This window comes from Phaethon aethereus (assembly GCF_964289735.1).
Source record: "Phaethon aethereus genome assembly, chromosome: 2".
Taxonomy (NCBI): Eukaryota; Metazoa; Chordata; class Aves; order Phaethontiformes; family Phaethontidae; genus Phaethon; species Phaethon aethereus.
The window spans coordinates 94331027-94344482 of record NC_138582.1 but is presented as its reverse complement, the minus strand read 5'-3'; positions in this window follow the sequence as shown (position 1 = coordinate 94344482).

Below are 13456 nucleotides of genomic sequence, written 5' to 3'. Positions count from 1 at the left end.
AGTGCATTCTCCGAAGTCCTTTTTCTCTAATCGGGGGCAATATATTTATTTGCATATTAGCCTACTTCTAATTAACAGCTCACCTGAAAGAACTTAGGAGCTAACAGTCAGCCACCTTAAACAAAAAAAACCCAACCAACCAAAAAAAAACCCAAACCCAAACAAAACCCCGCGAGGGAAAAAGTGCTCAGAAACGTTCTTGTGTTTAGGGATGAATGTCGTGCTTCCTCTGCGGGCAGAGCCCTCTCCAGCTGTACGGCACATGGGGCAGTCCTGCTGTGCCAAAGGGGCAGGACACAGGCAGCCGGGCAAGGTGGGAGGCTGGGGGAGGCAGCGTGCTCCTGCGACCTGCCCGCTCGGTGCCACTGGCTTGTGCGACGGGCGGACGGCAGAAGAGCGGCAGGGGTGGATCCGCGTCCACGCGGCTCCTACCCGGACGCCGCAGCCGCCTCGACGGCGCAGGGGGCCGCGAGCGCCAACGTTAGGTGTTTCTGGGGGGACAGGGAGTGCCCGGGATAAAGGCTCACATCCCGCCCCTGTCCCAGGAAGATGGCTGCTGAGTGCTGGTGGGTCGGGTCGAGGGAGGTCACGGTCGGGATCCGGACCTCAGGAACGTATTTGGGACCTGATGTAATGATAAGGCGTGACATTATGCCAGCCTTCAGACTCGCTCACCTCACAGGCATGTCGTTAAGGTTTCCTCTCTCCAGAGGTGTAAAGCACTTCTGTTGCAAGCCCAGTAAAAGAAGGTACTGTCTAAGGGTGGAACAGAAAAGGCTATGGAAGATTTGCCAAGAAAGTGCCTGTGCTCTTCTCATTCCAAAACACGGCAGACTTAAAAAAAAAAATTTGAAAAGTATCAAAAGGCACCCAGTGATTGTTTTTTAGGAAACAAAAGAAGTACTTATGGGTTAGCTTTTCCAAGTTGCTGCATTAGTAGATATACTAAACAGACAGCTTGATCCGGATGAGTCACACGGCAGAAGAGGAACAATGACCTGTGTGTTCCTCCAGTACAAATTATTCATTTTTCTCTGTCAATAAAGACTTTTTTTATATAATTGCATTCGGGCAGCCAATCAGGAAGGTGTGGCTATCTGAAGATCACCCCCTCCCCCAGGGAGTCAAATCTATTTGGCAGGGTGTCAGAATTTCAGGATACCCTAAGGCAGGCCACAGCATCTTAAAATAACTTAAACACGCCTCGTATCATGCCTGGATGTTGAATCAGCCCAGAGATGTCAATCACATACTGCCGTTCATGGCAGAATCACCTCAGTTGCTCTGATCCTCACTTTTGAACTTACAACTTCCCTTCACAGGAGTCAGAGGGGAGTGTTGGTATGTGTGTGTGTTTGTGTGTGTGTGTAATTCCCCAGTCTCTACAACAACAATTCCACCCTATGAGCCTCCTTGTTGGGAAACAGCCCTTGCAGAACAGCAAGTTCCTCTTTCACAACAGCTAGTTGCTGAAAGGAGGTGGCACAGCTTAGCAACGGCAGTAGGAGACAGCAAACCCAGGCCTTCCCTTTAGAAGTTTATAGGGTTTTTGCTACCAACAGGCACACCGACATGATTTAACTCCACTGAGTTATTCCCAGCTTGGGCCCTCTAACTTGCTCAGAAGTATCTGCTCATCCCAAAGGTGTCAGTTCTCCCAGAGCTCAGCTTGAGACACTAGGTCTGGTTTTCAGAGGGTCTAAGATTCCTCTGGTATTACATTATACCCATACATGTTATTGCTGTTACTTTGGTGTTTATTTATCTGCTGTGGAACAGTATCCTGCAGACCAGGACCCTGCCGTGCTGGATCCATACGCACTCTAAATACTTACCAAGTTCAGTCTACCGCTCAGCTTCTCTGGAGAACACGCAGCACCCAAAACCAAAGATTCGAAACAGATATATTTGTCAAAGTATCTTATGTACTCCCTCATACCTTGTTTTCTCCATCTGTAAACTCAGGGTAAAAATATGGATCTGTGTAAAATACTTTGGGATGCAAAGCACTTTGTAAGCCCAGCCCACTGCATTGCTCTTCAGTTTAGAAACACGTGATCTTCTCTGCTTCACCTGCTGTCATGGCATCCTTGAACGTGTGGTCTAACAGATTGTATCGATACTCACTGAACTAAGTCTAAGAATTGACTTGCAAATAAAAAAAAAAGGATTCTCTTGTTATTATGTCTGGGATTGGAATAATCCATTGCTACAAATCAAGGAAAAATAGAGAGTTTCGGAAATTGGCTTCACGCTTTTGTTGCGTGACTTGGAAGTCCCCAGGTCGAAGCCCTTGCCTTATTTTTTGCAGACCACTAGGTGGAAGTGCTGCTCCACCTCAGCCTTGCCATCCCGAAGCCCTGTGGAATCGGCAGCCGGGGCTGGAGCAGCCCCTGACAAATTTTTTTTCACGAGGAGGCGAAAGATGAGGAACCAGGCGCCTCGGTTCCCTTTTTTTCCAAAGCAGAGATTCGGTTCCAGTGCACACAGTATCGCAGGAAACATATATCAAAATCCATATATAATGAAATCATAACAACAAGGCTTGTGACAGCGAGGCGTAAAACCTGGAATGTGCCTTCAGAAGGAGAGACAGATGAATTTGTCAAGCGTGCCATAACACAAGCCTTTTATGAATTATTAGTAATTTATAATACACTTTGAGAGGAGTGGGGAGAATCTAGGGAAATGAATGGGCTTTCTTGGCTTTCTCCTGAAGTGACAAATGTCTTTTTTATTCCATTTTCTCTCTCCCAATTCCCAGCTTCCAGCCTCTGCTTATAAGCCCTCTTAGCACGCAGTAACTCTATACCTCCTTCTTCTGCTCTTCCTGAAATGAATTATCTCCTACAGCAGCTTTCCAGGGCAGGGCCTGCCAGAAGGCAAGCTCAGGGGGTGAAGTCCTTTCCTACATTTGTCTGTCCAAAGCCATTTGCCCTGCAGCCTCACTCAGAGCTGACCTAGTAAAACCAGACAAACAACTCACAGCCATCTCCCTCCTCCCTGCCTACTTCTCCCCCTCCCCTATTTCTGCCCTCTGTGCTCTCGTTCTCTCCCCTGAGCAATGTAAGTTTGCTCACTCTTAAATCCTGGGACTATCAGGCACTTCATATGTCCTGCACGGACCAAACGCAGAACACAGAGCAGAGTAATCCTGAAAGGAGAGACAAGAAAAATGGCAACACAGGAGGGTTAAAGGCAGGCTGAGCCTAGCAAGCATCGTCTAGACTTTCAGTCTCATGATTCAGTGTGTCTGATGTAAAACTATTTAAATAAGAGTTATGTAAATAACGCGGCAGACAGATAGATTATTTAATATAATCAAAGCGAGATAAAGCCCGGGCCCCAATCCTTCCCTGAAGTAAGGCTGCTTTGTGCCATCCTCACGATGCAAACAGCCCTGAGGCCAGAAGACCCAGCCAAGGGAGGATCACCCCCATGCAAGGAGAGAGCCTCCTGGCTTGCAACCAGCACAGCAGCTCCTACACAGCTCCTCCATTCCTAAAGCCAAGCAAAGGGGCATTCATGAGAAATCTCAGTATCCAACCGGTCTCCGCTACCATATTAGCGCCTCGGAGCCCGTGTCATCTGGGATCATTTGGAGCAGCCTTCCTCTGAGCTACCTGGAGGATTTGCCTTCAACAGAGCCGGCAGAGGACTGTGACCAGGGGCAAAGTGGGTGGGTAATAAAATGAGCAAACCTTTTCCCTACCTCTTCACCTTCTGGCAGGGTTAGCCTCAAAAACAGGGTTTAAAATGGCCCATCAGGTAGGGTAGCACTTCCCTCTCATTATCTTGTTACCACCTTTAGCACATTTGTCTGTGTTTTACCCACTTTTAAACTTCCCAGGGCATGTCAGCACCACAGCAACTGCATGCGGGATAGGCCCAGCTGACCTAGCTTCAAATCACCTCACTCGGGGACCAACAGCAATGTAAACACAGGAGCACAGGTCTCGCTACGGGCTGCAAAACCTGCTGGAGAAGCTGGCCCTGCGCACAAGCAGTCAGTGCCCGCAAGACCACGGGCAAACGCAAGGCTGGCTTGAGTTTGTTGACTCCGGAGCGGGAGCTGTTGCAGTGCAAGCGTGCCCTTGTGTAACGTGATTTCCACCAGTTCCCCTAGGACACCAGGCTTCCCACTAACTCGGTTTGGTTTTTTATTTCACAGTGAGGTAACGCCACTTTCTTGACATTACCCCTTTAAACTCATAGGCCTGGCTTGACTGTCCCTATGCTAAGATCAACACGTGGCCAAGTTTAAAGTTTAAGTAAGGACTGTGCTGCTGGCACTTTCCACAGTACCACACCCTCTTGCCTCCTCTTCCCAGTCAGGTCACTCATAACTCTCCTGACTACACTTCTTTTTTTTTTTTTTTCCCTCTCCTTTTTCTTGAGTAACTTAGTATCTGCTCAATCTAATCTTCTCATCCACTTTGAATGGGACCAACCAGTTCTGCTTCCAGACATGGCCTGACCCACAGATAATCTTTGCAGTTGCATGACCATGTCAATTAAGGACAGTTTGTTTGTTTGTTAAGCCAGGAGACTTAAAACTACCAGGGACAGGTTTATTCAGGTATAAATATGCTTTGTATGGGTACAACATAGTCTCCCTCCCACACGGCAATGCAGGGGAGTTAAAGCAATATGACTGAAGCCAGAGCTGGCCTTTTTTACGTATACACATCAGGAACATGTGGCCTCTGCACACACACGACCAAGGCAAGTACACACAAGTCCCCTCCCTCTCTCTCACAGTCACTCAATGGCAGGCAACAATTTAATGCATCTTCTTTCAGCTTGCAGATGGTGGTAACCATCTAAAGGCAATTTGAGCGAGGAGCAGATTTACTCAGACTTCCTCCACTCCTACCTTCTACCCAAATTAATGTTGGAGTAGATAAGGCTGGAGAGCATTTCCCTTCCCTTTTTTAAACCTTTCCTTAGTTTAAATGGTCTGACTCATTACTCATCAGCAACACAAAGATGACAAAACGTCTGTTCCCCCCCCCCCCAATATTTTGGCATGATTTTACTATCAAATTAGGGTGCTCTATCCATGCCAGTTGGGAAAGAAAAAAAAAAAATGGGCTCCTAGCACACTCATTGTATATGATTAGGATTTGGGGAGGGTGCGGAGCATAACATCATCATAGGCAGAAAGTGAAAACAGCCAAAGGAAACGCCTACACTCTTCCTTTACAAAAGCTGCTTGTTGTGTCTGTCTGAACAATTGTGAAAAAACCTGGAGGGGAATTAGAAGGAAAAAGATAACTGACTTTATTAAGAGCAAAAGATTGATTGAGCAATTGATTGCACTTAATTGGAACTATGCGAGCAAGGGAGAGGATGTCAGGTATTTTTTTTTCCTGGTCTCACAGAAAGGCCAGCCACAGAACTGTACAGGCAGGAGACTGAGTTACCGAGCTCAGAGCTTAGGTTTGCTCTTTCTCTCAGGGCATTGCTTGCCTGGAAGCAGCTGGCTTTGAGAGTTGACCTTTTCCACAGCACTGCCAATCACAATATTTGAGGCCTCGAAAAGGAGGAGGAACTTAAGAATCACAAGGTTAAACTTCAGAGGTTGGTTTGTGCATCTGTTTCTTTCCAGAGCTTTTGTTCTTCACTTCTGAGGTACAATCACATTCATAGGATGCTTTCTTCTGTAACGACAAGGTCTAGAAACATTTTAGGCTTGGGTTTTTTTGTTGTTGGATTTTTGTTTATTTGTTTTAAGAGAATGGCAAGATTCCCATCTCATCAATTCATTTCAGGAATGGAGTCCTTAGAAGAAAAATGTTGTCCAATTCATAATAATGAAATCTAGAAGAATTACATAACTAAACCTCACTAACCAAAGGGACAGAGACAATACTGTTATGAGGCATATTTTCATGAAGTAGAGACTTCATTTTCTGGAGTTATGCACATAGTAATGAAGCTGCAGCACAAGAGAGAACTAGCTCAGAGTTTCACAATCTTTCTCCCCAAAACAATCCTCAAGGGGAAAATGATAATGTACATGAACAGTTAAAATAAAGCAAAACCTGAGCTAACCCCTTTGAATGAACCAATTCCTGTTCACATATTGTTATTACCTTACAATATATATTACCTTAATTTTCCTCTTAGGCAGCAGGAAGGACAGATATTCATACTGCACAGATAAGAGTGTGATTTCCAGTGAAAACAAAGGTTCCAGCAGTTGGGCTTGGATGTGTTTTGTTTAAAATCAAATTGCAAGGTACGCAGGCCTCAAACTTACCTAAACAGTACAGTCAGTAGACAGAGTCACTGAGCCGTTGGGGGTGGAAACGGCCAGATCAACACAGCCTTCATTTGCCTGTGTGATCACTTTGTTTAATTAATAATAATTAATTTACTAAATCACTAATAAATACAAAGCCTTTTTGCCTGTGAAGGCAAGGAGCCAAGCTGGATGGTCAGGATGCCCTGTGTACAGCTGTGCTCCAGCTTCCCAGGTATAGGCAGCTGGTACCCTGTTGAGCTGCGCACTCTGATGATGCGTTTCACACCCACTAATCTCATTTGCCTACTCTAAGCAAGAACTGAGGCTTTGCCCGAGTACGTTTGGATGAGCAAACTTGGTAAGAAAGCAAAATAAGAGAGAATGCAGGAGCAATGTTGCAAGAGCAAATGGCCAGTTTTGCAGATCAAGGCAATAACGGATGGCCATAAAAATGGTAGGACTGAACAGCTGTCTTATGTCCTTCCTCCCCACAAACACCATGTGAAAACAAAACCATTAAAAGCAGCACCAATTTTTCCACTACCCCTTCTAGTCTTCCAGTCTGAGCCAAGAGCCGCACGGATACAACCAGAAGGCTAAGGAAACAAATAACGCCTTTTACAGTGAGGCTTTCCATACCACGTTCCGTAGGACTGAGGGACAGACCAAAGGAGGAGAAACCAGCATAAGCTCATCGCTCTGTCAGACACACACCTCCTGTGCCAGCTGCCACAGTTGCCAGCCTCCTACAGCCCTCCTACAAGCCTCTCCACAGCCATCTTCTTTCCTGCCCATCTGCCAGGGGTTACCACTTTCCCAGGTCTGCCAGCTGAGCTGCTCGTCCGAGCACTCCCTCACCCATTCCAGTCAAAACAAGCTGGGTCAGCTAAAGTAGCCTGCCATGCAGGTCTTTCCTAACCCACTTCACTGGGAACTGAGATGGGTTGGGAAACCGCAAGGTGAGCAATCCCACCGACAGACCCGAGAAGTCGGTAACCTTATGGCAGGAGGGCAGCGACTGGCGACTGGAAAAAGTCAACCCTGGCAGCCAAGAGAGTCCATGTCACTGAGCCTTTACAGTCCTACTTGCAGCGCGCCCACCCTGCGCAGGACCACTCGAGCGGTCATGCACGCGATTCTCCTCTTTTTGCAAACTGCCACATCACTCCGCAGCTACATTTACCTGTAGCTAGTGCTCGTTAAGTGCTTTGAAGATTAAAAGCACAGATACAACTGTTAAATATTGTAATTATTCTTACTACATAACATTGCTGCACTGAAAGTAGGGAGGGGTTGTTTTTCCGTGTTTGTATGTGGGAATACCATGACAGCTGCTCCTTTCTGTAGGTGAATTGCTGCCAAGGACCTTGATAAGGGCTTGTGCTTGAAGGAAAAGGACCAAGTCTGGGAGTTTTCTTGGAGTGCTGCATACCACAGCAAAATTAAACTGTGCTCTTACCAGGCTTCCACTGTCAGAGCTTATTCCTACACATGCTGATTGCTCCGAGCTGCCTCTGGCTCCAGGAGGAGCAGCCGTGACTCCCAGCAGCTTACCAGGACTTGATCCTACAAGTAGCGCACAGAAGAAAACACACTCACCCGAGAGCCCCGCTCAGACAAACAACTTAGGCGCAGCCCCACAAGCATCAAATCCCAAAGTCCGTGCTACTGTTTTATTGAGCTCACACTTGGGGCTTTAGGAGAGAGCTCTTCCTGAATTAAGACCAGGGCAGCCAGGGGTTCAGGCTCTTCTTTCTATTAAGGACACCTTCTGACCTTCCAACACTGCAAAAAGCGGTGAGCCTGGGTGCTGTTTCCCTATACACTGCACAATTCCTCTGCAGTCTGTCTGGCACTGCCATCACTAAGCCCACATAGCCAGGAGGAGTAGCTGGGGTAAAAGCCCCGGGGTTTAGTCCATTCTTCTTTATTCTCAGAAACAGGTGGGAGAAAGAGGTTGAGAGAGCAGCATATAGTTCATTACCACCTTGCAACTGCCCCAAATTATGCCAGGGGCTGGGCTGGCACCTAGCTGGCTTTCTGTAGCTAAGCACAAACAAGGCTGTGCTGAATTTGGGTCAAGTCTGAGGACAAAGCCTGAGTGACCACTTAGTTTGCGGTATGGAGCTAAGTGTATTTTTGTGCACCTCTGGGGCTCTGTGACACAGCACGTACAGCCACAGGCCATTGCATTTAATCAGGCAGTGCTTCTCTACGTGCACTGGGAGCTTGCCTGAGCTAAGGCTAAAAGGAAGCCATATGACCGGCTGTTTCCATGTCTCATCCTTCCCTCCCTTGTCCCGCAACAGCCTTGACCAGCTTTGAAACTCTGCATGTGGGGGCAGGAAGGCCCCACACTCCAAGCAGAAATGATGCTATGACCTGTCACCTTCACACTGTCAGGCAACTTTTGGGAATAATTGGGAAAGCTAAGAAAGCTTGAGGAACACAACTCCTGCAAGAGCAGGTGATCACTACTTAGAAGGATCCACCTTGCCTCCCCTTTCTGCATTCACACACACACAGAGGTAGTCCTGAAGAGGTGAAGCCATAAATAGGGTGGGTTGTTCCCAGCCAAACAGAAAATACTGAAGTGAAGTAAGCACCTGAAAACTTACCCTCTCAAAGAGGGTAAGCATAAGCACAGGGCACAGCTGCAGCTGACAGCTTATGGAGGAGGCAGGGGCAGGCACCAAGCTGACAGGACCCAGTTCAAGAGATGTTGAAGCACCTACAGCTTCCCTTGACTCCTATGGGGCTTGAAGGTGCCTGACACCTCCCTGGAAACCCGTGGTGCAAACCCACAGTCTTCTTCCAGTCGCACAGAAGTCCTTCTCTTAATCTGAAACCTACTGTCAGCAATAGCACTGAATTTGGGATCAGAGAGGTCATTTGTGGAAAGAGGAATGCTCTGATACCTTCAGTGTTTTGTGCAGAAAGAAGATTTGTCTGTAGTCTTTCTGAATGTGTGAGGAGGATGGAAAAGCATTAAAAATATGTATTAGGTTTAGAACATTTTTGAGCCCATTTGGTGGCATGGGAGAAGGTAGAAAGGCAGCAGAGGATGAAGGACTAGCAAGAAAGAAGCCTGGGTGTGTCATAGGGGAAGGGAAAGGTTGTAGGAGGAAGTGTAGGAGGTGATGCAGACAAGCTCGCTAAATTGCAAGGCAAAACATGGATTTTGTCCCCAAGCTAAAACACCTCTGTGCTGCTGTCAGGTCAAGCTAATAAAGGCAGCTCTTTAGAGACTCAGCCGTCTGTCTGTATTTCCTCTCTCACCAAGAGGAAAAATAATTAATAAGCAGCTTCTGTCTGGCAATCAGCAACTATTTGCATCATCATATAAGGAGATGGCAGCCTTCCTGATCATGAGACACACCTTCTTTTTAGCAGCAGAGCTTCTGCTCCCTCAGCCCAGCGCATAGCTGCCATCCGCAACACTGCACGTGGCTTTGAAGAAGCCCCTTTCAGAAGGGGCTGAAGGTGGGCAGCACTCGCTGTAAGGGCTGTAAAGTGAAACTCGCTGAGCTTTCTAAAGTCTCAGTAAGTTGGCAACAGGCATAAAAGCCACGCTCCAGCATTTGCAGAGTCTTTACAACACAGGATTTGCAATAGAATATGTGTTGCTGGTGAGATGCAAATTCACCGTGAATTCAGTAACTAATAGGACAACTTCCTTTGTTTACTATGCAGAGGATACAAGAAAATTAAGCTAATCTGGTGCTAGTCCAACTCACTGCTAAAAACACTTTTGACAAAAGATGACCTCTTTGCTCCTGAATAAATATTAGCAATTTGTTTGCGCATTGTTCAGCCGGTTTTGTAGACGGGCAAAGAAAAACGAGCAAAGAACTTATTCGGTCATTTTTTTTCCCCACCAATTGTCAAATAAATTATTCACAATTACAAGCTTCCATCATTCATCTAGCACTAGACTAAACACTTTCTACTAAACTTAGTTTTCAGCATCGTGTTTCAGTTTATAGTTACATTTTTCCCTGGGCAAAGTGAGCCAGTCTTTAGACAGCTCTCATAGGTTTCTACTAAACATGCTTGATTAAGTCTTTTAAGAAGGAGGAGGTGGAGGAAATTGTGCTTTAAAGTCAATGGAAACATTTCCATTCACTTCAATGGGAAATGCACTGGAAGAGATAACATTATTTTGAAGAGTTAACGAGCATACTTAACCCTGCAAAAAAAAAATTATGCCACCATCGCACACTGTGCTTTCTGATGGACAGTTTTCAAACTGAATGAAGTAAGAAACCAATCTTAATGCTGGAGCTGCCCAAAGCAGCAGTTTTCCCTACCACCACCCCATGGTGCAACCTGGCACATAACGTACATACATGAAACGTAGCAGCAGCAGCATCCAAGCTCTAATCTTGCTCACTATCCAGTGATTTAACTTCTGTGAGTTCATTCACCATGGTGGTGCTGAGCTGGCACAGGTGCTCACCTTTAATTTCTCCAAGCCAGAGCCACAGCTGATGCAATTCAGCTTCATGGCTTGAGGATCTGGCCTCATTTGAAAGGGAAAGGAGAATATGAAAACAAAAAAAAAAAAGAAGAAATTCAAACATGAATTTCAATCATGAATTCAAACATGAATTTCTGGACTGATTTACTGCATGCCACACAGCCGTGCAAGGCCAGGATGACACACATGCAAGAGACCTTTGAGATGAAACAACTGCATGAAACTACTACATCTGGAATTTCTATGGGTAGGCAAATTGAAAAACAGGCACACCTCAAGAGCACACCTTTGCTGCAGGTCAGCAAGAAAACTCCGTGTCATCTTTTTCTTCAAAGAGGTTTAGACGGCTGCTGCCATTCCCCTAAATTGAGCAGAAAGACGGACATGATGTACTATTCAGTCTATGCAAATCCATGATGAACACCACTGAATGCAACACCTGTGTTCACCTCTGCAGAGAGCGATCATTTTAATCGAGTGGTTGCTGTAAGCCCTTCTCTTCCAAAGGAAATGGTCTATTTTACGCCCAGTCCAATCAGTTCCGAACGAATCCTCGAAGAGCATCCCCCAAGATAATTATGCTTATTCATTATTAGCACATCAGCTTGAGATCCTGGGCACAGTCATGAGCTAGACAGTGTACAAATGTATAACAGGAGGCAGCCCCTACCCTGCTGAGATTACAATCTCAAAAAGTCATAGGGGAAAAAACCCCAACAAAATAGGCTCAGCAAATGTTGAAAGCTAGAGATGTGGTGGAGGGCTCACATTCCTTCCCTTATTCAGTGTGTAGACGCACGGCAAGCCCAGCCCTGGGAGGGAAAGAGGTGCATGGAGAGACACAAAGCTCTTCCCATGGCCCAGCGAGGCCATGCCTGCCCACTGGAACCTCCTTTCACAGAGCTTTCTCCTAACCAGAAGAGTTGTTTCAGTTGTAGCTATGCCCATGCTGAATATTAAGGACAGCACAGCTAGGTGTAAGCCTAATGCCCTTCTCTCCTTCTTCACTCAGCACACTTGGCAGGTTCAGCTCAGGGCTTTCAAAAGGACCAGTGTTTGGAAGTCTTGCTGTTCACATTTTTTTTCTCCAGAACCTGTGCTTTAGACCTTCAAGCTCAAGGCCTAAGCAACAAAGAGAGAGGCAATGGCATAAAACCTATGTGACTACTGCCAAAATGTGTCACCTCAAGTCACTCCATCCAAAAACCATGAAGCTCTAGCCAGAGATGGGACCCATAAAATACAGAGATATGCAGTGCAGAGCTGATAAGGACCTTCCTTTCAAATTTATCCCAAAGCCCAAGACACTATCTATTGGATCAGCCCCTGCGGGTACTTAGACGCCACTCTGCCTACTTTTTGGATCGCATTGGGGTTTAGGCTGAAAACAGGTGCCAGGATGCTCTGACTCAGGCAGTTGCGGGCATGCCCAGAAGCAGAGCTACCGGTGCCTGGGGAACGCTCAGGTAAAAGACGGAGGCACCAAGGCTGGATGCCTTCAAGTTTAAATGGTTGCTCTGGCTGGGGCAAAGGGGCATTGCTGTGATTTTGGGCTACGTGGTCTGAACTCCACTTATGCCCTGTTGCAGGTGCAAAGTCCCCCTCTGAAGCTGGCCCTTATTAAAAGCCATCCACATTTCCTCCATGCTGTTCTCTGCACTTAATTTAAGTGCACCTAATCAGGAAATCTACCTAATTGGAATATCTCTGTTAAAAATCAGGGATGCTTACTAACAATGACTGCATCTTGATCGGGATGGTAATATCACTTAATTGGGATGCCTTCAGGTATCTTAGTGGTTTGGGTTTTTTATGTCTCAAGCTCAAGCTAGTCTTGTCTGTCTGCTCCTCATAAAACAGCTTTCAGTTCCTCCTTAGTAATGATACAGGCAAACGATGATGTAAGTTACTTTAACATTTTTTTGCTTCTGGCTGTTAGTTGGTGTGGGAGGGGCAAATTACCTGTTTCTGTGGGTGTTCTTGCCACAGGGACGGTTACGGTAGCTTCAGTCTCCATCCCATGCAAACCCTCCTTCTGCCTCCGTGGGCCTCCCTGTCACGCAGGGAGCATGCTGCAGCTCTCCAGAAGGCTTCAGCGAATAGGGAAATGCTGTTTTCTGCTACCTGGCCAGCCTGTTTAAAGTGGGTGTGTGGGGGGAAGCTACCAGCCAAAGTGTCCTACCACGAGGGTTCTGCTTGTAACTTACTGTTTCAACGTTTGCAGCGTCCACAACTCGGAGAGCAAAATTGTGTGTTAGAAAGAAAGATATATATCTGCCTATCTACCCAACCAACCACACTTATACCCCACAGTTATACACGTGCAATTATTTTTAAATGTAAGCCTCAGCTAAGAATCTCTGGCTCTACTTATGGGTTATCAAGTTAAATAGGAAACATAATTTTTAAAAAGAATCCCTCAAGTGTCTTTTCCTTCATGCTACACCATCTTGCAAGACCTGTATCTGTATTTATCAAGTGAAGCACCTCTAAATTGACCACCTGGCACTGGACTTAGGCTTGCAACCTTTTCTGCTTTGCAAAATAGAGGAACTGACCTTGTTTTGCTTGACTGGTGCCATCCTCACAACCACATGGCAAATGATGGCCACATGGCAAATATTAGCCACGCAGCCATCAAAGTTGGCCGGCCAGTCTTGCTGGGACAGGGATCACGGCATGAGCTGTGCCGTGGTGCAGGCAGTGTGCCAGAGCCACACACCCAA